The following is a 22,709-nucleotide window of genomic DNA, read 5'->3' on the forward strand; positions in this document are numbered from 1 at the left end:
AATTTGTTTAGTTGCATAGTTAAATAAAGATTCAATCAAAATGTACAGAGCTAGAGAAACATATGCAGTAGATACATAAATATCCCTATAGGCCAGGAATCATCAACTAGATTCAGCTGCAGACCAATTTGTTCTTGAGCGAACGTTCAGGATGCCGGAAGATGATCACACATAATTTGTAAGACTGCAAATTGTACGCAAGATGCCCAAACGTATATAATAGTTGACAAAAAAATGATGAAATGTCCAATGGAAGAATGGCGACGTGTCCCTTTACTAGAGTTCCAGACACTTGCCAAGGTGCATTGAAGCTGTTCTGGTTGGTGGTGGCCCAAAGTTCTATTAAGACACATTATGTTGGTGATTCCTTTATTTTGGAAGTTACCGGTATCTCTACTATGAGTGGGAATACTTCGGAACAGATTTCCAAAATTAAAATCACTTAGAGCTGATTTGCTGTCCAACAATTAAATTGTAGTTATTTATTTTTAAGTTGGGGGTGGGGGCAAATAAAATCGCCTGCGAGCCAAATTGTTGGCGGAATAAAAGTGTTGGGGAAAATACGTTATCCACCTGTTGCAAGGATGGCTAAATGAAACCCATGCAGGCCGTATTTCATAAACTCAAACCGCCCATTCTTTCCGTGGTCGGTCTCACGTGAAGCGCCGTAGGTGCTAGATGCCCTTCGTCGAGGAAAAAGGTATTTCAAAGCCCACACACCCAGACAGGGAAGAGGAGAAGAGGCGGTGGCCTGCTAATCTAAGACCCTGCTCCCTTCCTCCTACCCCCATCCCTCCTCTGAGGTTTCCTACAAATGACACTAAATTGATTTGTGACCTACATTTCGTAATATGTTGAAATTGGAATGCAATAATCCATGAAGAGAGGAAGCAAGAGTATAAAATAAAAAACACACACAGGGGCCTGGTCTGCCGTAGAGCCAGTACACTCAAAATAGCCTTGACTGCTTGAGAACATTAATGGGGTTTAATGTAACCTCATCTGCTTGCTTGTTTGCTTGGCTTGTGTCCTTGTTGATGAAAGGAGAATTCAGAATTCAGAGCGTGTCACAAGGAGCTGCGCTTGAAACATTACTTATCCTCTCAGGGAGCTCCACTTATATGCTCTGTCTCTTAATAACGGTGATTCATTATCACAACAAAATGGTGCTCTGTGTCAGTAGCATGTTCTGGCATAACCTTCAGCTTAAAAACAGGATGAGCAAGACGTGGAAATGTAGTTCCACTGAATGCATTCTTCCGTAGTAATAAGCTGGCAGAATATTTGATCAATCAATCTTTACAAAAACGGTGTCAGCCTTGATAATGCAATCACACGTTCATTAAAGTACTTCTTGACTGACATTCACATAATTACCATGTTTGGCAACATCTTAGCCGTGGTTCTACAGTAATGCACTCTAATGCCGCATAATGACCACACATCATCACTGCAGCTGGCCGATACACTACAACATTAATTCATTTCATTCACTCAACTAATTCAGACACTGCCATGTGGTGTGAAGCTGATGCACAGCAGGTATTTTTCACACATGAGGAATATCTTACCAAGCATAACACTTCTGTGCTAAGTAATTCCAAATGTATAATCCATTTGAATAAGTACATGGTTGGTAAAAACAAAGAAAATTAAGGGTGACAGAATGTTGGGGACTTTGTAGTCTTTGTTGTCCCTAAATCCCAAGTCATTGTAGTACCTATATATTCCTAGTCCCTAGAGAGAGAGAGGTAAATCTGGGTTGGCAAGGAGATACTGTATATCTAGGGGTCATGGGGAGGTTGGCATGGAAATATATCCAGGGGTCATGGGCAGGTTGGTATGGAGACATATCCAGGGGTCATTGACTCATTATGCCCATGTAGTATTCTATACAACTTAATCCTTCTCCTAAGCAAAGTGTATAGGAGTGAGTTTGTTTGAGAGTGTGCGTGTGTTTAAAAATGTATATTTGTAAAGTGAAGTTGGCAGTTTAAATGTGAAATACATATCAGCTGGCTTCTGATTAAAAGGTCATAATAAAATCTGCACATCTCAATTTGGGTGGAGTGAAATGGGAAGTCTCCACTCTTAATATCAAAAGCCTGAGAAAAGAACCTGTCCCATGGGGGATTTTTGCTAAATCAGAAACAGATCTGAGCTAATGAATCCCAATCCACAAGGAGCAAAGAAGCTTATGTCACTCACAAACTGCACCTCTAGCAAGTAGATCTCAAGGCACATATCATGCACGCATGCCAGCATGAACAAGGGGTTAGAATAGGTACAGGGAACAGAACTGAAAGCCGGAACAGAAAGTGATCCAAGGAACAGAAAAGGAAACGGAAACGGAAACGGGAACGAATTTGATCCATACTGTTCTGGAATAGAACTGTTATTTTAAAAGCATAGGAACATTCCAGGCATTTTTTCAGGCATTTTTCTAGTACCACATAAAAACGCAACAAAGCGCCTATGCAAAGCCCTCACTCTGTCACCCAGATATGTATTCCAGTGTCTTCCTCCAAGCTGAAAATCTTTGCCAGTGTTTGTGTGTGTTCAGGCTACCTGCCCCTCGCCCTCCGAAGTACAGGCTACTGTTCTGACGTTATAAGCATGATTCAGGAAATATATTTTAAACTAGTTATCACGTTTCACGTTGGATTCATTAACTACAAAAAGATAAGACTTGTTTTTAATTCTGGTGCCACTCTGCACACACAAGCTTGTTAGCTCGCTCAAAGGACATTCCAAGTTCCTCTATGGAAGCCGCTCCTCCGAGGTATAATTCTGTGGTTCTAATTCAGAGAATCCATGTCATAACAAGATGTCCAGTGCTTCAAGCCTCCTTCTCAACCTTCTCTCGCTCTCTTCCCACCCACAAAATTTCAGACACATCTTGCGCCATAGGCTACACTCATCTGTCCATCATGCATGTAAACAACTAGCTTGCCTGCTCTGTCCGCACTGATTGGCAAAGTCATTTAATGGGCTAAATGTAAAAAACGGTGGATTTCTCAAGTTAAGAAAGGAATGATATAAACCTGTGCTTTTGTTGTTGTTGCTAGAACCGGTTAAGAACTTTATTTTGCTGGTCGGAACAGTGGAACAGGACAGAAATAATTTTGGTTCCAAACTCTGGCACGAACGCACAACCCCCCACCCCACTCAACACACACTCACGCACACACTCGCACACTCCCCCAACAAACGTCTGAGTTACACATAGCCCAGAGTGAGTGCTTCTGTGCAGAGTGGAGAGGAGAGGAAGGAAAACACAGGAAGACAGCCTTCCTCCCTCAGTCAGTTATTCAAAAGAGCAGAACAGAGGAGTAGGCATGGGGGAGTTTAACTCATAACCTAAAGGTGGTTTGTCCAGCAGAGACATAGGTGGTCACCTCTGACTTCTTGTGATTCGCACTGTCTGCACACTATGAGAAAATGGAGCCTATATGCCAACCATGGGTAAAGATATCACAAAAGGAACTGTCACACGCTACATGCTGAGAAGGTTTTTTTTTAAATGTAGTTACCGAGCTGAGAACATTATGTGTTTCTTAAATATGCATACATTTCTTAAAGTTTGGTGAGAGTGTGGTTGTCTTATGGTTATTTTGCATATAACCTTTCCACAACTTTCTGGTAATGGTGCAGGATAGACGCTTGGCTTTCTCAACCTTCTCAGCATTTAAGTAACTTGACAAAAAAATGTTTTTCTTGGTATTTCATCTCTTTAACAGAACGTTTCCTAAAAGTTCAAACATGGTTACATTTCATTTCAATTTTGGTAATGTTTAAGGAATGTAAAACCATGAACGTTCTCAAATAGTTCAGAGAATGTTAAGAACCAATGTTCTACTATAGGAATGTCAGTACTTCAGCATAATGTTTCCTTCAGGTTTCCTCATGGTTCTATGGAAAGTAAAGTTTTCAAATTGCTCCGAGAACGTTAAGAAAACAACAACGTAAAAACGACAAGAGAACGCTCAAAGAATGCTGTTTAAAAAAAAAAAGTACATTCCGTTCTTAGCATCAACAAAACTCTCTCTATCCTTTATCTTGATAAGTGTGTTCAGATGTATTGGTCTTAATGAGTGCTTGCTTCCTTTTAAATGGGGTCTGTTTCAATAGACTAAAATGAAGAGCTTTGTATGCGTAAAAAAACATGGCGTGCTAGCTGGTGGCGCAGTGGATCCTGGTGGCACAGTGGACTAGTTCCATGTACAGGTATAGAGAATAGAATATTATAGTTTTGAATCTCACTGATGCCTAGTCACAATAAAAAAATCCAAAATGTCCAAATAACCTAGAATTTCCTTTCTAAGAGCGTTAATAAAACCTCCCATGAAAATTTCCAAGGAACCAGAGTAAAACATTCTCAGAACCTCCCTGCAACCTAAAAAGAAACATTTCCAGAACAGGCTAAATGTAATTTTGTTTCACTGTTTTTTTTTACTGTTATTTTTTAAATTTCTTTACTTATCTTTTGTTAACCTAATACCTATTTTTTACTTTAAAATTACACTGTTGGTTAGAGCCTTAAGTAAGCATTTCTCTGTTGTATTCGGCGCACATGACAAATAACATTTGATTTGACTTCTGTTCTCAGAACATTTTAAAAACTTTAAGTTTTAACCAGTCAGGAAACATTCTGTATGGCTCCGTTCCCACAACTTCCAAGGAACCAAATGTGCTAGCAGGGATAGCTTTCTCACAGGCTTTGGAAAGTCTGCGTGAGATACCATTGCTTGTATTTGTCTCCCTCGTGAAGGACTGATTTACTGAGTGTACCAATTTTGCTCCTTGATCAACTGTAAGGCAAACTTGGGTTTGAACTGACCCTGACTAAGTTACAGTACTGTTGCACATCCTCATTTAGGAAAGTTTTATTGGAGTGTTCTATTAGCCACAATCACAGGGTTTGCCGTGTCCCGTCCTGTCCTGCCCTGTCCCGTCCTGCCCTCTCCCGTCATGTCCCGTCCTGTCCTGCCCTGTCCTGTCCTGCCCTGTCCTGCCCTGCCCTGTCCTGTCCTGTCCTGTCCTGCCCTGTCCCGTCCTGCCCTCTCCCGTACTTTCCCGTCCTGTCCCGTCCTGTCCTGCCCTGTCCTGCCCTGCCCTGTCCTGCCCTCTCCCGTCCTGTCCTGTCCTGCCCTGTCCTGCCCTGTCCTGTCCTGCCCTGTCCTGCCCTGTCCTGCCCTCTCCCGTCCTGTCCTGCCCTGTCCGACTTTTCCGCAGATTTCCTATTGCAAATGGGATGAAACAAGTGAGGGTCTGTTCAAGTTTGAAAATACTTTGCGTGTATACTGAATAATGTGGTTTAGTTGCCAGAACATCTAACAGAGAAGGTCAAATCAACTTAGACAAAGCAATAAAAAATAGAACTAGAACAATAGAATACATTTTTAGGAGCAATTGTATTGGCAGCAGAGCAGTGTTCATTTTATGAGCAAATCCCCCGACAGTTTAGCCTAAAATTGTAAACAATGAACAATACATGGTAATTCAAACAGGCCACCATAGCCCTGCTCCCAATCCGCAGTTGCCAAAAGGGTTGCAACTAAATCTAATTCTGACTGTCCATAGTCAGTGCATGTGATAAACTATTCTTCCTGGTTCCACTTTAAACAAACTACAACTTTTGTCTAAATGAAGCCTTTATAAACCCGGAATAACACATACATTCATGCCTCAGAAAACATTCACTATCAATAATCTTCCAAAATGAAAATGTATGTGTCAAAATGCAATTGCTAAAATGAAAGTGGTCAACAGGGAAATTGCTCCTGATCTTCCATCGAGTTCCTTTTGACTGTGAATGAAAGTGGATTGTATTGGTGCCGGGAGGACTACCTGACTATCTGTCTAATGCAGTTCACCAGATAGCACTGGCCCAACTGGCTTTACAACTGATACACTGGCTGGCAGCAGGCCTTCAATCAAGGCAGAGTGACTGCCACAATGTTGTTTTTCATTCTTTCCATTCTTGTTTTCCATTCTTGGGCAGAAAGGGGTAGAATCGATCACAGCCAGTATTGTATCTTCATTTGTATATAACGGAGGATTTGAGCTCCGGCTTCCTTTAGAGCTCAGGGCATGGCACTCATAACCATTCAGCAATGCACCTGTGTGGTGAGTGCAGCTAGGTTCGTGCCCAGGTCACAGCCTATTAATCAGCCTATCAGGACATGAAAGAACACCCGGAGAGGCAATCTTCACTCCTTTATCCACCACCGATCCCCTTAAAGTGTCTGACATCACTTTGTGGCTTTATCAAAACTTTTCAAGGTCCCACACAATACAGGTTTCTACAAATATACTACTTGACCACACACTATAGTGAGTGAATAGAGATACAGGTTTTGAAAAAATATAAAGTGATTCAGTCTTCGCAGAGTATCAAAACCCTAAGCTGCCTGAACGACCGCTGGGGTAGAGAAGTCGAGTGCCTGAACTCCCTCCCTCTCTCCACTGTGCTGCACCACGGAAACCCACGACTCTCTCCCAGGCTTCTCAGCATGATTCCTGGCTCTCCTACTTCCCGGAAACGTTTGATGGTAAATCCGGAAAATAATGTGACAAGGCTGGAAGACAACTGCATTTTGAACCATGTTTGGACACTGTTTTCAGGGGAGAGATTCTTGGACTATGTCAAGACAAATAATATGAGTTTATCCCAACTACCTTGGTGTGTGATTCACATAGGTCCTCCTTATATACTAACAAGGCATTAACATGTGGTATTGACATTGCGCTACATAAAATGGCATTGGCATTACACCACCATGATGCATCTAATGTTTATACTATCCAAAGTTTCAGACAGGGTTCTACATGCCTTGCCAGAAGCCTTTCCATGCGAGTTGAATGGCACCTCATAAAATCCTCTTCAATTAGATAATGCGTGTGTGTGTGTGTGTGTGTGTGTGTGTGTGTGTGTGTGTGTGTGTGTGTGTGTGTGTGTGTGTGTGTGTGTGTGTGTGTGTGTGTGTGTGTGTGTGTGTGTGTGTGTGTGTGTGTGTGTGTATTGGAGAAAGTTACTGTGTGTGTGTGTGTGTGTGTGTATGTCTGTGTGTGTGCCCATGTATGTGTGTGTCTGTTTCTGCGTGTGTCTGTGGTCACTGACTAAACCACACACAGAGTGTTGTCTGAGTACACCAGTTTTAGCAGCAGCAGCCATCTGTAAAATTGATAATCAACGTCGAACAATAGGTACCAGGCACCAACAGCATGTAATATATATATGCTGGGCTCTTACAAATGGCAATGCCGTCCTTACACTCTCAATTCTCATCCCCATCCACCACTATTGGCCCAACTCCATCTGCGTAACAAGAGGCTTGACAGGCACACAGACACAGACATGGAGCATGCAGTGGGAATGGGTTCACCGCAGCTGACTACAGTCAACAAAACAACCATCAGAGTTATGATACGTTTGGCAGGTTGATTCTGAGAACAAATAGAATTGGATGATACAAATAGAGTGGAGATGATCCCTGCTTTGGATACGACTGATATCCAGGGATTGTTGTTCTTCCACTAACCCCTGAGCCCCCAAACACGAGAGAGCATCACCCCCTGGCATGATCCCCTTAACCCTCAGGTTCGAGGAAGGCTGAAATTATTCAGAGAAATAACTATTTTTCTTGTGGAATGTAAGAGGTTGGTTGGTTTCAACAAACCCCTCCCCCCAGAGGCAAGAGTCAGCTCCGTGTGTGCCTGTGAGGGCCAAAATGCTACAGAGGCCAAGAGAAAGCGGAGTGGATGTTGGAGAGATATTCATGTATTAACATTGTATAAGCACTCTAAACCACTAAATGGATATTATGTGTAGTAAAGTGTCTTAAACCTCTTGGAACTCTAGGGGCAGTATTGTCATTTTTGGAGAAAAAAACGTTCCCGTTTTAAACAGGATATTTTGTCAGGAAAAGATGCTAGAATATGAATATAATTGAAAACACTCTAACGTTTCCAAAACTGTAAAGATATTGTCTGTGAGTATAACAGAACTGATGTTGCAAGCGAAAGCCTGAGAAAAATTCAATCCGGAAGTGCCCCAGGTTTTGAAAGCACTGCCTTCCAATGACTCCCTATATGGCTGTGAATGTACCATCAACGAGCTTACGCTTTCTAAATATTCCCCAAGGTGTCTACAGCATTGTGACGTAGTTTTACGCATTTCTGTTGAAGAATAGCCGTATGGGGGCACATTGCGTAAGTGGTCACATGGTGGCTCCGAAAGAGATTCTCGCGTAAAGTACAGAGGTAGCCATTACTCCAATCGGTCCTAGAGAAAAAGGAATTGTCCCGACACGGATATATTATCAAAAAGATATTAGAAAAACACCTTGAGGATGGATTCTAAGCAACGTTTTCCATGTTTCTGTCGATATTATGGAGCTAATTTTGAAAAAAAATTGGTGTTGTGGTGACCACAATTCCCGGGCGATTTCTCAGCCAAACCTGAAGAACAAACGGAGCTGTTTCGCCTACAAAAATAATCTTTTGGGAAAAAATGAACTTTGGCTATCTACCTGGGAGTCTCATGAGTGAAAACATCCAAAGTTCATCAAAGGTAAACGATTTCATTTGATTGCTTTTCTGATTGCCGTGACAATGTTGCCTGCTGCTAGCAAGGCATAATGCTATGCTAGGCTATTATAAACTTACACATATGCTTGTCTAGCGTTGACTGTAATGCATATTTTGAAAATCTGAGATGACAGGGTGATTAACAAAAGGCTAAGCTGTGTCTCAATATATTTCATTTGTGATTTTCATGAATAGGAATATTTTGTAGGGATATTTATGTCCGCTGCGTTACGCTAATTAGTTTCAGGCGATGATTACGCTCCCGCATGCGGGTTTGGGAGTCGCTAGAGGTTTTTAATACATCATAAACAACTAATCCTCCATCATGCTGTGTGATATAATGAAAAAAACTACAAATACCACAAGCATCATCCAAATACCAGACCTTCTGTTATTCTCACCCAATTGGTCAGGCAGAACATTTAAAGAGCATTATCTATAACTTCAAGCTGCCACAGTCTCTCTCTGATTGGATGACCCAGTCTGGAAAAACAATGGAGTATGTCCTGAACTGCACACAACCCACAATCTTTCCATTGCTCTTTTCTGTCCGCCCTAGTGCCAGGATTTAGCTTGACAACTGAATTAAGGGTGGAATTTAAAATGCTAGGTGAAGTTAGTAACAAGTGAAAAACAATTATTTTTAACATTGAAATCAACTTTACACATGGGAAGATTATGTTACCAAGGGCAATGTGTGTATTGCTTTATAAAGAGTGACGGGTGCTTGCTACATGAAATGCTTGTTCTGCAGCTAATGAGAGCCAAACAAACACATAAACATGCATAAACACACAAACACATGCTCAAGCACACACACACACACTTTTAAAAAATCAACGCTCACAAGTGATGTCCCGCCTCTCGCATTCAAGACACAGTATATAATGTGATTGAACTCCCTCGCGCTAAGCGGCACATTACTTCTTTAAACTTCAAATGGATGGGGTTCATGGCTCTTAATTCCCCCCCCCTGCCATAATGAATGGGTTTAAGAGCATTGCTGGCTGCTGTAGTAGTGCTCCCTCTTTCTCTCTCCTTTTTGTGTGTGTGGCAGTAGTGATGCGTGAGAGATACAACCCACGCAAAGTGCGCATGGCATGAGTCGAAAAGCACGTCTCCATTAGCTCACTCTCCAATGACACGAGACAATGTAATGCAACATCAATTAACTTCTTCTATAATATAGCTGTCCTCGTGTAATCTATTTGAATAATTTATTGATGGGAGATATACACTGAGTATACAAAACATTAAGAACACATGCTCTTTCCATGATTTTTTTTATTTTTTTTTATTTATTTTTTTTAACCTTTATTTAACCAGGCAAGTCAGTTAAGAACATATTCTTATTTTCAATGACGGCCTGGGAACAGTGGGTTAACTGCCTGTTCAGGGGCAGAACGACAGATTTGTACCTTGTCAGCTCGGGGGTTTGAACTCACAACCTTCCGGTTACTAGTCCAACGCTCTAACCACTAGGCTACGCTGCCGCTGCCGCCCCGCCTGATATAGACTGACCAGGTGAATCCAGGTGAAATCTACGATCCCTTATTGATGTCACTTGGTAAATCCACTGCAATCAGTGTAGATGAAGGGGAGGTGACAGTTTAAAGAATGATTTTTAAGCCTTGATACAATTGAGACATGGATTGTGTGTGTGTGCCATTCAGAGGGAGAATGGGCAAGACAAAAGATTTAAGTGCCTTTGACCGGGGTATGGTAGTAGGTGTCATGGGCACCGGTTTGTGTTGAGAACTGCAATTCTGCAGTTATTTTTACGCTCAACAGTTTCCCGTGTGTATCAAGAATGGTCCACCACCCAAAGGACATCTAGCCAACTTGACACAACTGTGGGAAGCATTGGTGTCAACATGGGCCAGCATCCCTGTGGAAGGCTTTCGATACTTTGTAGAGTCCATGCCCCGATGAATTGAGGCTGTTCCGAGGGCAAAAGGCAATTCAATATTAGGAAGGCGTTCTCAATGTTTTCTAGTATCAGTATACTGCGTTGGTGTTTGTGGTTGTATTCACTTGTGACATGCCCATTTCTGATCCTCCTCTTCAAGAGGTACAAGAGCGACCATTTCTTCAGCATTATCACAGAAACCTTATTAGTGTGGCACTACACAGTAGTTGTGGCATTAAGTTAATATTGCCGGAGACTCAATTTAATTATATTGACATTAATTAATGTGCTATATGACCCACAGCTATGAATACTTTAAATTGCTTCTACCACATTAAGCCTGATTAAAAGGTGACATTTTTTTAAATGAGCAAATACTGCATCGTTTAGTCATGGTCAAAACCAAATCTGATGCCCCGTGTTGTTATATATATGCCTCCCTAGTGTCCATTGCTCAGAACGTATCTGTCAAAAGCAGTATTGGCATTGTACTGTAGTAATTTGGTAGGTCTTTGTCCTTCATCTCATCCAAATACACAGTATACTTCATGCCCTAACAGTAATTATAAAACTGCTGGTTTGAGGTCAGGCACATCAAAGGAAATGTGTTAATCAGTTTTTCTACTACAGATGGAGCTTTTGCCTCTTTCCAATATAAATGTAACCTATGAATAATTAGACTGCATTTGTTTGCGTAATTAAAATGTATAACCAACAACAACTCAAGCCTCATGCATTGAGAATGTACTCCATTTCCATCTGATAGCTAACAAGAAAGCAGCTTTGAAATACAAACAGAACTACTTCCCTTCCCTATTAGAAGTCATTCGCAATTGTTATACACAGAGCTGAGCTCCCAGACCCGGTTTGAACCATACTACCAAATGGTGAAATAGTTCAGTGCTCAGAAGCAGACCAAATCAAAGATGTTTGCCTTCTTTGCATCATTAACCAAAACAAATCAAAATTCCAAAAGACATGAAAATAGAGGGGCCAAATGCTAGTTGTTGATAGGTCCTTGGTGATGGCAAAGGCTACTAGTCTTGCGGGTCAGACTTCCAGCTTACCTAACTACTCTGCAGTAATAGTTTACTCACTGCTTTGATGTTTGTCAGAGAGCCGGTGACAGCAGAGAGTCTGACATCATACAAACCCCTATCATGTCTGATCATATGTGACAAATTGTACTGCCCTGTCACAGTTGAATTGCTACTGATGTGTATGCTATTAAGGGGGAGCTGGATAGCAGCTCCAATGGCAGACTCCATTATATTGAGATTTAAGTGTCAGTCCGCCAGTACGCATGCTAGCTACAATTAGGCTAGCATGGCAGATACGCCTGACAAACAGACCCTTAGACACGTCAATGCATCAGGGCCAAGTGACACCATGTTGAATTATAGGCGGTGCCTGAGAGATCTGATTAATGGGCCATCCTACGTGATTTTCTATCTTGCTTCGTGCTTCAAAACAACTGGGACAGCATTGGGAAACAAGTGGAACCTTTCACCAATGCAAGGTTCTACGTGGAACCCCTTTACCCCTTTACCACTAAAAGGTTCTAAGTACAATATGTTTCACCACCAAAGGGTTCTACCTGGAACGAAAATGTGTTATCCTATAGGGACAAAAAATGATCTTATTTTCTTAGAGTTTAGGCAAGGGGGATAAATGGAGTCTGTGATGTCTGTGATGCGTGACAAACACATATTTCTTTAGACTTTGATTACACTCAGTGGGTTTTAGGATGAAAGGGGAATTTAACATTTGATCAACTGTATCATACTCTAAACCAGTGCAAGGCCTTTCACATAAGAACCTCAGTGCTTACATGGGTCAGTGTTTCAGGCATAGGGCAGTTACTTAATCCACTCTAGTGGAAAGTTGCTGATGATGCACCTTAAAGTAAGAATCAAATCAAATCAAATCAAATTTATTTATATAGCCCTTCGTACATCAGCTGATATCTCAAAGTGCTGTACAGAAACCCAGCCTAAAACCCCAAACAGCAAACAATGCAGGTGTAAAAGAAAGATGGCTAGGAAAAACTCCATAGAAAGGCCAAAACCTAGGAAGAAACCTAGAGATGAACCGGGCTATGTAGGGTGGCCAGTCCTCTTCTGGCTGTGCCGGGTAGAGATTATAACAGAACATGACCAAGATGTTCAAATGTTCATAAATGACCAGCATGGTCGAATAATAATAAGGCAGAACAGTTGAAACTGGAGCAGCAGCACAGTCAGGTGGACTGGGGACAGCAAGGAGCCATCATGTCAGGTAGTCCTGGGGCACGGTCCTAGGGCTCAGGTCCTCCGAGAGAGAGAAAGAAAGAGAGAATTAGAGAGAGCATATGTGGGGTGGCCAGTCCTCTTCTGGCTGTGCCGGAAGTAAGAGGAAAAGTAAGAGGAATATACAGTGGGGCAAAAAAGTATTTAGTCAGCCATCAGTTGTGCAAGTTCTCCCACTTAAAAAGATGAGAGAGGCCTGTAATTTTCATCATAGGTACACTTCAACTATGAGAGACAAAATGAGAAGAACAAAATCCAGAAAATCACATTGTAGGATTTTTAATGAATTTATTTGCAAATTATGGTGGCACGTGTTTGAACTTGTTATCAGTATAAAAGACACCTGTCCACAACCTCAAACAGTCACCCTCCAAACTCCACTATGGCCAAGACCAAAGAGCTGACAAAGAACACCAGAAATAAAATTGTAGGCCTGCACCAGGCTGGGAAGACTCAATCTGCAATAAGTAAGCAGCTTGGTTGGAAGAAATCAACTGTGGGAGCAATTATTAGGAAATGGAAGACATTCAAGACCACTTATAATCTCCCTCGATCTGGGGCTCCACGCAAGATCTCACCAAGTGTGGTCAAAATGATCAGAAGAACGGTGAGCAAAAATCCCAGAACCACACGGGGGGACCTAGTGAATGACCAGCAGAGAGCTGGGACCAAAGTAACAAAGCCTACCATCAGTAACAAACTACGCCGCCAGGGACTCAAATCCTTCAGTGCCAGACGTGACCCCCTGCTTAAGTTTGCTAGAGAGCATTTGGATGATCCAGAAGCAGATGTGGCAGAATGTCATATGGTCAGATGAAACCAAAATAGAACTTTGTCATAGAACTCATCTAGAACTCGTCGTGTTTGGAGGACAAAGAATGCTGAGTTGCATCCAAAGAACACCATACCTACTGTGAAGCATGGGGGTGGAAACATCATGCTTTGGGGCTGTTTTTCTGTAAAGGGACCAGGACGACTGATCCGTGTAAAGGAAAGAATGAATGGGGCCATGTATCGTGAGATTTTGAGTGAAAACCTCCTTCCATCAGCAAGGGCATTGAAGATTAAACGTGGCTGGGTCTTTCAGCATGACAATGATCCCAAACACACCGCCTGGGCAACGAAGGAGTGGCTACGTAAGAAGCATTTCAAGGTCCTGGAGTGGCCTAGCCAGTCTCCAGATCTCAACCCCATAGAAAATCTTTGGAGGGAATTGAAAGTCTGTGTTGCCCAGCAACAGCCCTAAAACATCACTGCTCTAGAGGAGAACTGCATGGAGGAATGGGCCAAAATACCAGCAACAGTGTGTGAAAACCTCGTGAAGACTTACAGAAAACGTTTGACCTCTGTCATTGCCAACAAATTATTGAGATAAACTTTTGTTATTGACCAAATACTTATTTTCCACCATAATTTGCAAATAAATTCATTAAAATTCCTACAATGTGATTTTCTGGATTGTTTTTCATTTTGTCTGTCATAGTTGAAGTGTACCTATGATACAAATTATAGGCCTCTCTCATCTTTTTAAGTGGGAGAACTTGCACAATTGGTGACTGACTAAATACTTTTTGCCCCACTGTATTGGCAGCAGCATAAAAAGTAAAGATGAGTATAGCCTCTTCGGACATGAAATGCCCACAGGCTATTTGATAAACAGGGCTTTCTTTCTGTCGACAGCTTTTCTGCTCTGATGCCGGTTAAGGGCATATTATCATTTTAGACGTAACCTTCATGGAGATAAACGTCCCCATCAGCTTTGGTATTGTTCGGTCAATCTTACATTGATTCCTATTTTCTCTGTCCACCAATCAGATGCAGTGGCGGTCGGGGGCCATTTAAGATGAGGAAGGATAATTATTATTTTTATGAGCATGGCCTTATTTCTATTACAGCATATTGGATGACTGGCATTCATATTCCATTCACCCAGCTCAATGTAACACGAATAGGTTTAGGCTACTACATGATACTCAAATTTTCCCTATAGCCACCATGAGGTTGCTACAACCTAGCCTATGAATGAAAGTACACTGCTCAAAAAAATAAAGGGAACACTAAAATAACATATCCTAGATCTGAATGAATGAAATATTCTTACTAAATACGTTTTTCTTTACATAGTTGAATGTGCTGACAACAAAATCACACAAAAATTATCAAAGGAAATAACCCATGGAGGTCTGGATTTGGAGTCACACTCCAAATCCAGTGTTGCTTCCACGTGCCTGTATGACATCACTACAACGCCTGGGCATGCTCCTGATGAGGTGGCGGATGGTCTCCTGAGGGATCTCCTCCCAGACCTGGACTAAAGCATCCGCCAACTCCTGGACAGTCTGTAGTTCATGGAGTTGGATGGAGCTCAATTGTGCTCAATTGGATTCAGGTCTGGGGAACGGGTGGGCCAGTCCATAGCATCAATGCCTTCCTCTTGCAGGAACTGCTGACACACTCCAGCCACATGAGGTCAAGCATTGTCTTGCATTAGGAGGAATCCAGGGCCAACCGCACCAGCATGTGGTCTCACAAGGGGTCTGAGGATCTCATCTCGGTACCTAATGGCAGTCAGGCTACCTCTGGCGAGCACATGGAGGGCTGTGCGGCCCCCCAAAGAAATGCCACCCCACACAATGACTGACCCACCGCCAAACCGGTCATGCTGGAGGATGTTGCAGGCTGCAGAATGTTCTCCATGGCGTCTCCAGACTGTCACGTCTGTCACGTGTGCTCAGTGTGAACCTGCTTTCATATGTGAAGAGCACAGGGCGCGGGTGGCGAATTTGCCAATCTTGGTGTCCTCTGGCAAATGCCAAACATCCTGCGCGGTGTTGGGCTGTAAGCACAACCCCCAACTGTGGACGTCGGGCCCTCATACCACCCTCATGGAGTCTGTTTCTGACCATTTGAGTAGACACATGCACATGTGTGGCCTGCTGGAAGTCATTTTGCAGGGCTCTGGCAGTGCTCCTCCTGCTCCTCCTTGCACAAAGGTGGAGGTAGTGGTCCTGCTGCTGGGTTGTTGCCCTCCTATGGCCTCCACGTCTCCTGATGTACTGGCCTGTCTCCTGGTAGCGCCTCCATGCTCTGGACACTACACTGACAGACACAGCAAACCTTCTTGCCACAGCTCGCAATGATGTGCCATCCTGGATGAGCTGCACTACCTGAGCCACTTGTGTGGGTTGTAGACTCATGCTACCACTAGAGTAAAAGCACCGCCAGCATTCAAAAGTGACCAAAACATCAGCCAGGAAGCGAGAAGTGGTCTGTGGTCACCACCTGTAGAACCACTTCTTTATTGGGGGTGTCTTGCTAATTGCCTATAATTTCCACCTGTTGTCTATTCCATTTGCACAACAGCATGTGAAATGTATTGTCAATCAGTGTTGCTTCCTAAGTGGTCAGTTTGATTTCAAAGAAGTGTGATTGACTTGGAGTTACATTGTATTGTTTAAGTGTTCCCTTTATTTTTTTGAGCAGTGTACATTGTTGTCACCATATTAGCTAACGACATAGTCAACATAGCTACTAGAAATAACACGTTTATACAATGATGCAGTACAGTATAGAGTCAGCAAGCAATTTAGCAGTTGCTCCGGTGGGGCCCGTGGCAATAAATTAGTAAGCCTCGTAAATGGTTCTGGTACCGTTTCCGACCAACATTTTCGCTTATAAATGTATCTGTGGTCACCGTAGATCAAAATAGCTTTCATTGAGCGGTAGCCCTGACTCTTCTGCCAGTGTGAAGCAGGGTGTGAAATCTGACACCACTTGAAGCTGGGATGTCCCTCCTACCATTTCGTTCTCTCTTCTGACTGTCCATCAACTCCTTGCTGAACCCTACGTCATAGCCACTAACAACGCATATGCCTGGAATTTTTATGTTTCCCGTTACTCCTCTGAAGAGCCTCCACTGATCAAATGTGATATCAACAAATCTTTGTCCAATTGGTTTTGGTAGCAACAATGCCCCCTTGCCCTTATTTATCTAAATGGAATTTATACATTTTCTAGAATGGACATTAGGAAACCAGCAATAAAGAGAGTCCCATATGTTGCTATGTACTGTACACTTCAAATCCAAATACATAATTTTCTAATTAGAATTATTTCCCACTCAAAGGATTCCACCAGCTCTTTGTTGAATAAATATCTCAGCTCTACTCCAGCCCAAGATGTAGAAGAGCGAACGGCAGTGATGGTCGCATATGTTGCTTTGTACACATCATCCAAATACTTAATACCTAATTTTGATATGTATACTTGAAATCCAAATACCTAATTGTCCCATTAGAACCCAATCACTTTCCACTCTCAAAGGATTCTCCACTTTAGCCTTTGATGTAGAAGAGCACAGATCCTAACAGTCGTCTCCAGCCATACTACTCTGCAATGCCGAATGATGATGTTCGGATGGGGAGAGAGAGAAAGAAACAGTGGAAGCCAGTGCAAAACAGCTGTAGAGCTGTAGAGTGGAAGGTAATGGACTCAGAAGCAGATAATTGGTTAAACGGCCACGGAGGTCTCCGTCGCCATATGTCTTCCCTCTGGCAGTGGCTGCAGGGCTGCTGCCCCCCCTTATCCCTCCATCCCTCTATCCCTCCTCCCGCAGCCAACCCTCCATCCTTCTCTTAATCTCCAGAGCCAGGGACCGGGACTTCTTGAAGCTTGACAGCTGGGATAGTGAGTGGAAGTGTGGCCAAAGTTGGCCCATGCAAGTGTATGTTGCTGTCACTGTGTGGATCTTTGAGTGGCTGATGACAGGTGCTAGAGACTCCCACACACAACCCCCCCCCCACACACACACACACCACCTGGCTATGGGCCCCATCGGCCCCATCAACCCCGAAACGACGCTTTCCCTCCATTTAGCTTAGTTTCCACTCTTGGCTCAGCATTTACTCTGTTCTCCATTCATATCAACGTGGTAATGATTGGACAGGATGAGAGGGGGACTACTTGGCTGTGTCTCAAATGGCTCCCTATTTCCTATATAGGCTCCCTATTTCCTATATAGTGCACTACATTTGATCAGAGCCCACAGTGCTATATATAGAGAATAGGGTGCCATTGGGACGCAGACCTTGATAGCCACTACCTCCTCCAGCTGTCGAGAGTAAGGTGCCCCTGGCTACCTTGGTGGCCCATAAGGAGCGGCTGTTTGTGTTAGCTACAGTGTCGAAGCTTCACTTATCTAAAGTGAGCAGGCTGCTCACTGTGAATGAGTGGATAGTCTGGGACCAGCAGGAAAAGGGGCCCTGCTTGACATTCAGCACACCAGCAGCTTTCTAGGCAGAACTTCTGAAATGAATCAAACCGGAAGACGCTGTGGTTCCAAAATCTTCTCAAAATATGTTCTAAGAAAAAAACAAGTTGATAATCCCACTTGGGGAGAGAAATCAAATGTCTAAAGGTTGGTGTATTATAACTGAGACTGAGGGCCTTTTGATGGTTGAGTGGCTTGATGGAGTGTTGGGTGTGAAGATCACCTGACAGAGGATGTGGCGGTGAGGTAAAAATACAGTAAATTGGACATTTTCCGCAGTCACTGTGGTCTGGCCACACACTTAAATGAGTTTTCCTGCTCTTAGCCTGAGGGCAGATCAAATTTTAACAGCCACTATAAACACCTCCAAAGGGGAAAGAGGAGAGACAAAGGTGCTTTCAAATTACCACAAGGATTCAAACTTTCTGCCCTGGTCTCAGTCTCCTGACGATGCAGGACATTCCAATCATTTTAAACAGCCTCTCTCTCTCTCTCTCTCTCTCTCTCTCTCTCTCTCTCTCTCTCTCTCTCTCTCTCTCTCTCTCTCTCTCTCTCTCTCTCTCTCTCTCTCTCTCTCTCTCTCTCTCTCTCTCTCTCTACATCTCTTTCTGTCTCTCCATCCCTCTCGGTCTCTCTCCTAGCACATAATCGAATCTCCATGGTCACTACACAAATCTTCCTCCGGGCTAGCGTTAGGCTTGTGCTAGCCACAGACGTAAGCTGTTAATTCCTCCACGGTGTGTTACAAAGCAGGCGAACTCAATGCACAAACATGCAACAGTCAGGAGAAGACTTACACTGCATTTATGGATGCGGAACAAGACAGCAGAGTCAACCGCCCGTGAATACACATGTTCCATCATGCTCTCTGATGTTGTGTTTTGCAGCCTTAGAGGTGTCTTTTCAAATGGCTCATTTGAAATTCAGATTCGGGAAAAAAGTGTTTACTGTCCCGTTGCCGAGCAATTTGGCTTTCTCTTTAAAGTTATGAAATACAAAATGGGCATGGCACGACGACAAAGAAAAAGTTGCGGCACATATAAAAGACAACAACGTCTACCGCAAAGACGACAAGTTGTGAACAAGCCCATAAAAAGACAGTGTGCGGCACCATTATTTCATTAGGCTTTGCAGCCTCGCCGGCGCTGCCGACGTGAGCGATGGGATGCAGAACTTGGTCTGCCTCCACCAGACTTAACAAACAATACATTACAACTAATGGGGGAGAGGGAGCGAAAGAAAAACAACGCGAGTGGACAGTGATGAATGCCTTGTTTGTTCAACTACCAGATATCTCCAAGTTTGTTCAAATCTCCCACATTTCAAACAGAAGCCCCGCAGAGCAGGAAGCACACAGCAATGAAAAAGACTAAGCACACAGAGGCCTTTGAGCTTCAGGAGAATGCAAAGTCTTTGCCTGCTTTGCATCCTGCACTGATGATTGATTTCACAGGCACAGCTAGGGAAGCTAGACTCAATCTAGGATGGCCGTCTTGCAAAAAACCAACATTGATATATGGAGGTAAACGCTTAAAGAAAAACCAGCTACCTTCACCCTCGCAGCTGGGCTGTATACTGTCATTTGTGTTCATCCACCAACCTGTTTTGAAATGACATGGTAGATAGATAACCAGCACTACAGGTGCCATGGCAAGCTAACAAACTAACTGGCACAGAGGATGGTGGGGACCGTGCTCCGTGGGCGTAAGTAAGGAGGCCTGGTCTACTTTGATCCCTGGGGCTAGATCCAGCTAGCATACTGTGGTGCTGCAGCCTCAGCAGCACCTCTGTTCCGTTTAAGGCTCTAATGGTGTTTACACTTGCAGGGCATTATGACGCTCCACTGTTTACCCTGCCTTATTATCACAGGGGGGAGGAGAGGAGAGGAGAGAGAGAGAGAGAGAGAGAGAGAGAGAGAGAGAGAGAGAGAGAGAGAGAGAGAGAGAGAGAGAGAGAGAGAGAGAGAGAGAGAGAGAGAGAGAGAGAGAGAGAGAGAGAGAGAGAGAATGTGTTGCTTGCATGGGTGGCATAATATGGATTGCATTATATTGATTGTTGGCCACACTTCCACTCCCTATCCCAGCTGTCAAACCATGGGTGTATGTTTGTTTGTGTGTCAGTCAGAGCTTGTGGGGTTTGTAGTGTAGAACTTGTGTGTTGGTGCATATCATGAAAGGCAAGTACGCAAGAACGCTAATACTGTCAAGAGACAAGTGTGTGTGTGCACTCACTTCGGTATCATTAATGGAAGTTATATGTTTGAGTGCTGTGTCGTCAGTACTGTAGGTGTATATTTGTAGGAGGCTGCATGGCATGTATCTATTAATTAATGAGGCAGGTTACTTGTTGTGGGTGTTGTGGGTCTCTCTATCCGTATCCATGGGAGCCAGGCCAGGGAACGTGTGTGAGTGAGAGAGAGAGAGAGAGAGAGAGAGAGAGAGAGAGAGAGAGAGAGAGAGAGAGAGAGAGAGAGAGAGAGAGAGAGGATGGCTACTGAGGACACCAGAGCATCAAAGCCCTGAGAGAAAACATGTCTATGGGAGATCCCTATTTCTCCCCATTTTGATACCCTCTGAGGTAGGACTGTCAGATCAATATTTATTCTGCCTCCCCTATGGGCTGTGGTCAAAATAAGTGCACTACATAGTGAATAGGGTGCCATTTGGGACAAAGACTAAATATGCATCTCTACTTTGCCTCTTCACTTGCCCTTGCGGTTGTGGTTGATTCTGGGCTGGTATCGCCGCTGTAAGGTTGTTAATTGTGATAAATGAGAATGTCACAAGCTCCTACGGTAGCCCAGGAAGTCAATATATTTTATGCCAGCTCTGGCATGGCACGGAGCTGATGTCTCTGTGGGTAATTAATGGAGGATGCTCAGCCTTGTATCAAGGATGGCGGTAAAAAGGCACAGTGCACCTCTCTCTTGCATACACCTCTCTCTCCCTACTCTATAGTTCTAGTGCAGCCACTTGGGCAGTCTTGTGTGTGTGTTTGTGTCCGTGTGTGTGCAGGACTGTGTTGTGCTTGCATATGGGTGCATGTGTATGTTTGGGAATGGAGGTGATTGTACTCGTACATGTTCAAATAAATTAGACGTCGGAATGGTACGTGGATAAGATCCCTTGGTCATGCCCCATACAGACTGATTCTGTCCTTTGAAATTGTCTTTCCTCTGGAGAAACTGAACGATGACGTTCATCTGTATAGGTGCAGTCTCTCTGAGACGTTTTGACACGGGGGAGCGAAACATGGAGTCAAGCGCTTCCACTTGACTTCCTGCATATCTCAGGCGCCTCGAGCCTGCGACAGATACCGGGAGACCTGGGATATAAAAAAAAGTCCCCACTCACAGGACAATAAATATGTCACTCTGTCGTAGGAAAGGAGGCCAGTGTTTACAGCCTGACCAAGCATGGGTTATCAGGCCTCTGGACAATCCACAATGCACCATAAACATTACAGCAGAGATGGAGGGGGAGAGAGGGAGAGGGAAAGAAAGGGAAGAGTTTGTAGTATAGTGAAGACTTAAGGGCCGTTTACATTATCTCTCTTCAACATCAGATTTGTTACTTTTCTGTTTATACTGGCCTTGGATGTTGTGTGGCCAAAACTACATTCCTGCTTCATATGTGAGCGCAGCTATTAGCATACCGTAAATACCATAGTATATAGACAAACAAAATAAGGATAGCAATTGAAATTATACAGGAGCTTCTCATCTAAACCATATTCCACATAATGTTTTACACTTAATTAATGCAATGATTCAAACATTTGTGGATATTTTCAAAATGTATTTCCATTTGGCTGAAGCAAAAACGCTGTAAATAAATGTATATTAAAATGTCCGTTGTAATTGTGTTGATGATTTTCTTGTGCTCATTCTATTTTATATGAATTGTGTCAAATAATTCAGCATTAGCTGCCATCAATACTTTAATGTTGAATTTGAAATAAAGCATTCTAAATACAGTGCATTCGGTAAGAATTCAGACCCCTTGACTTTTCCCACATGTTGTTACTTACTGCCTTATTCTAAAATTGAATTACACATAATACCGTGTAATGAAAAAAGCACAAAAAACGTTTTCTAGACTATTTTGAAAATGTATGAAAATGTCAAACTGAAATATACATTTACATAAGTATTCACACCCTTTACTCAGTACTTTGTCGAAGCACATTCGGCAGCGATTGCAGCCTTGAGTCTTCTTGTGTATGATGCTACTGTACAAGCTTGGCACACCTGTATTTAGGGAGTGTTGCCACACAGCTATTTTCAGGTCTCTCAGGAGATGTTCGATTGGGTTCAAGTCCGGGCTCAGGCTGGGCCACTCAAGGACATTCAGAGACTTGACCCGAAGCCACTCCTGCATTGTCTTGGCTGTGTGCTTAGGGTCATTGTCCTGTTGGTTGGTTGAACCTTCACCCCTGTCTGACATATATAGACAAGTGTGTGCCTTTCCAAATCATGTCCAATCAATGAAATATACCACAGGTGGACTCCAATCAAGTTGTAGAAACATTTAAATGATGATCAATGGAAACCGGATGCACCTGAGCTCAATTTCGAATCCATAGCAAAGGGTCTGAATACGGATGTAAATAAGGTATTTCTGTTTAAAATGTTTAATACATTTGCAAAATG

General features: G+C 43.2%; 1 protein-coding gene across 1 annotated transcript in view; it reads right to left on the reverse strand.

Annotated features, from left to right (window-relative positions):
• crhr1 (corticotropin releasing hormone receptor 1) overlaps positions 1–22,709 on the reverse strand; it is a 183,688-nt gene that overhangs the window by 144,065 nt on the left and 16,914 nt on the right. The window lies entirely within an intron of this gene.

Source organism: Oncorhynchus gorbuscha, linkage group LG16, assembly GCF_021184085.1.
Source record: "Oncorhynchus gorbuscha isolate QuinsamMale2020 ecotype Even-year linkage group LG16, OgorEven_v1.0, whole genome shotgun sequence".
NCBI classification, from domain to species: domain Eukaryota; kingdom Metazoa; phylum Chordata; class Actinopteri; order Salmoniformes; family Salmonidae; genus Oncorhynchus; species Oncorhynchus gorbuscha.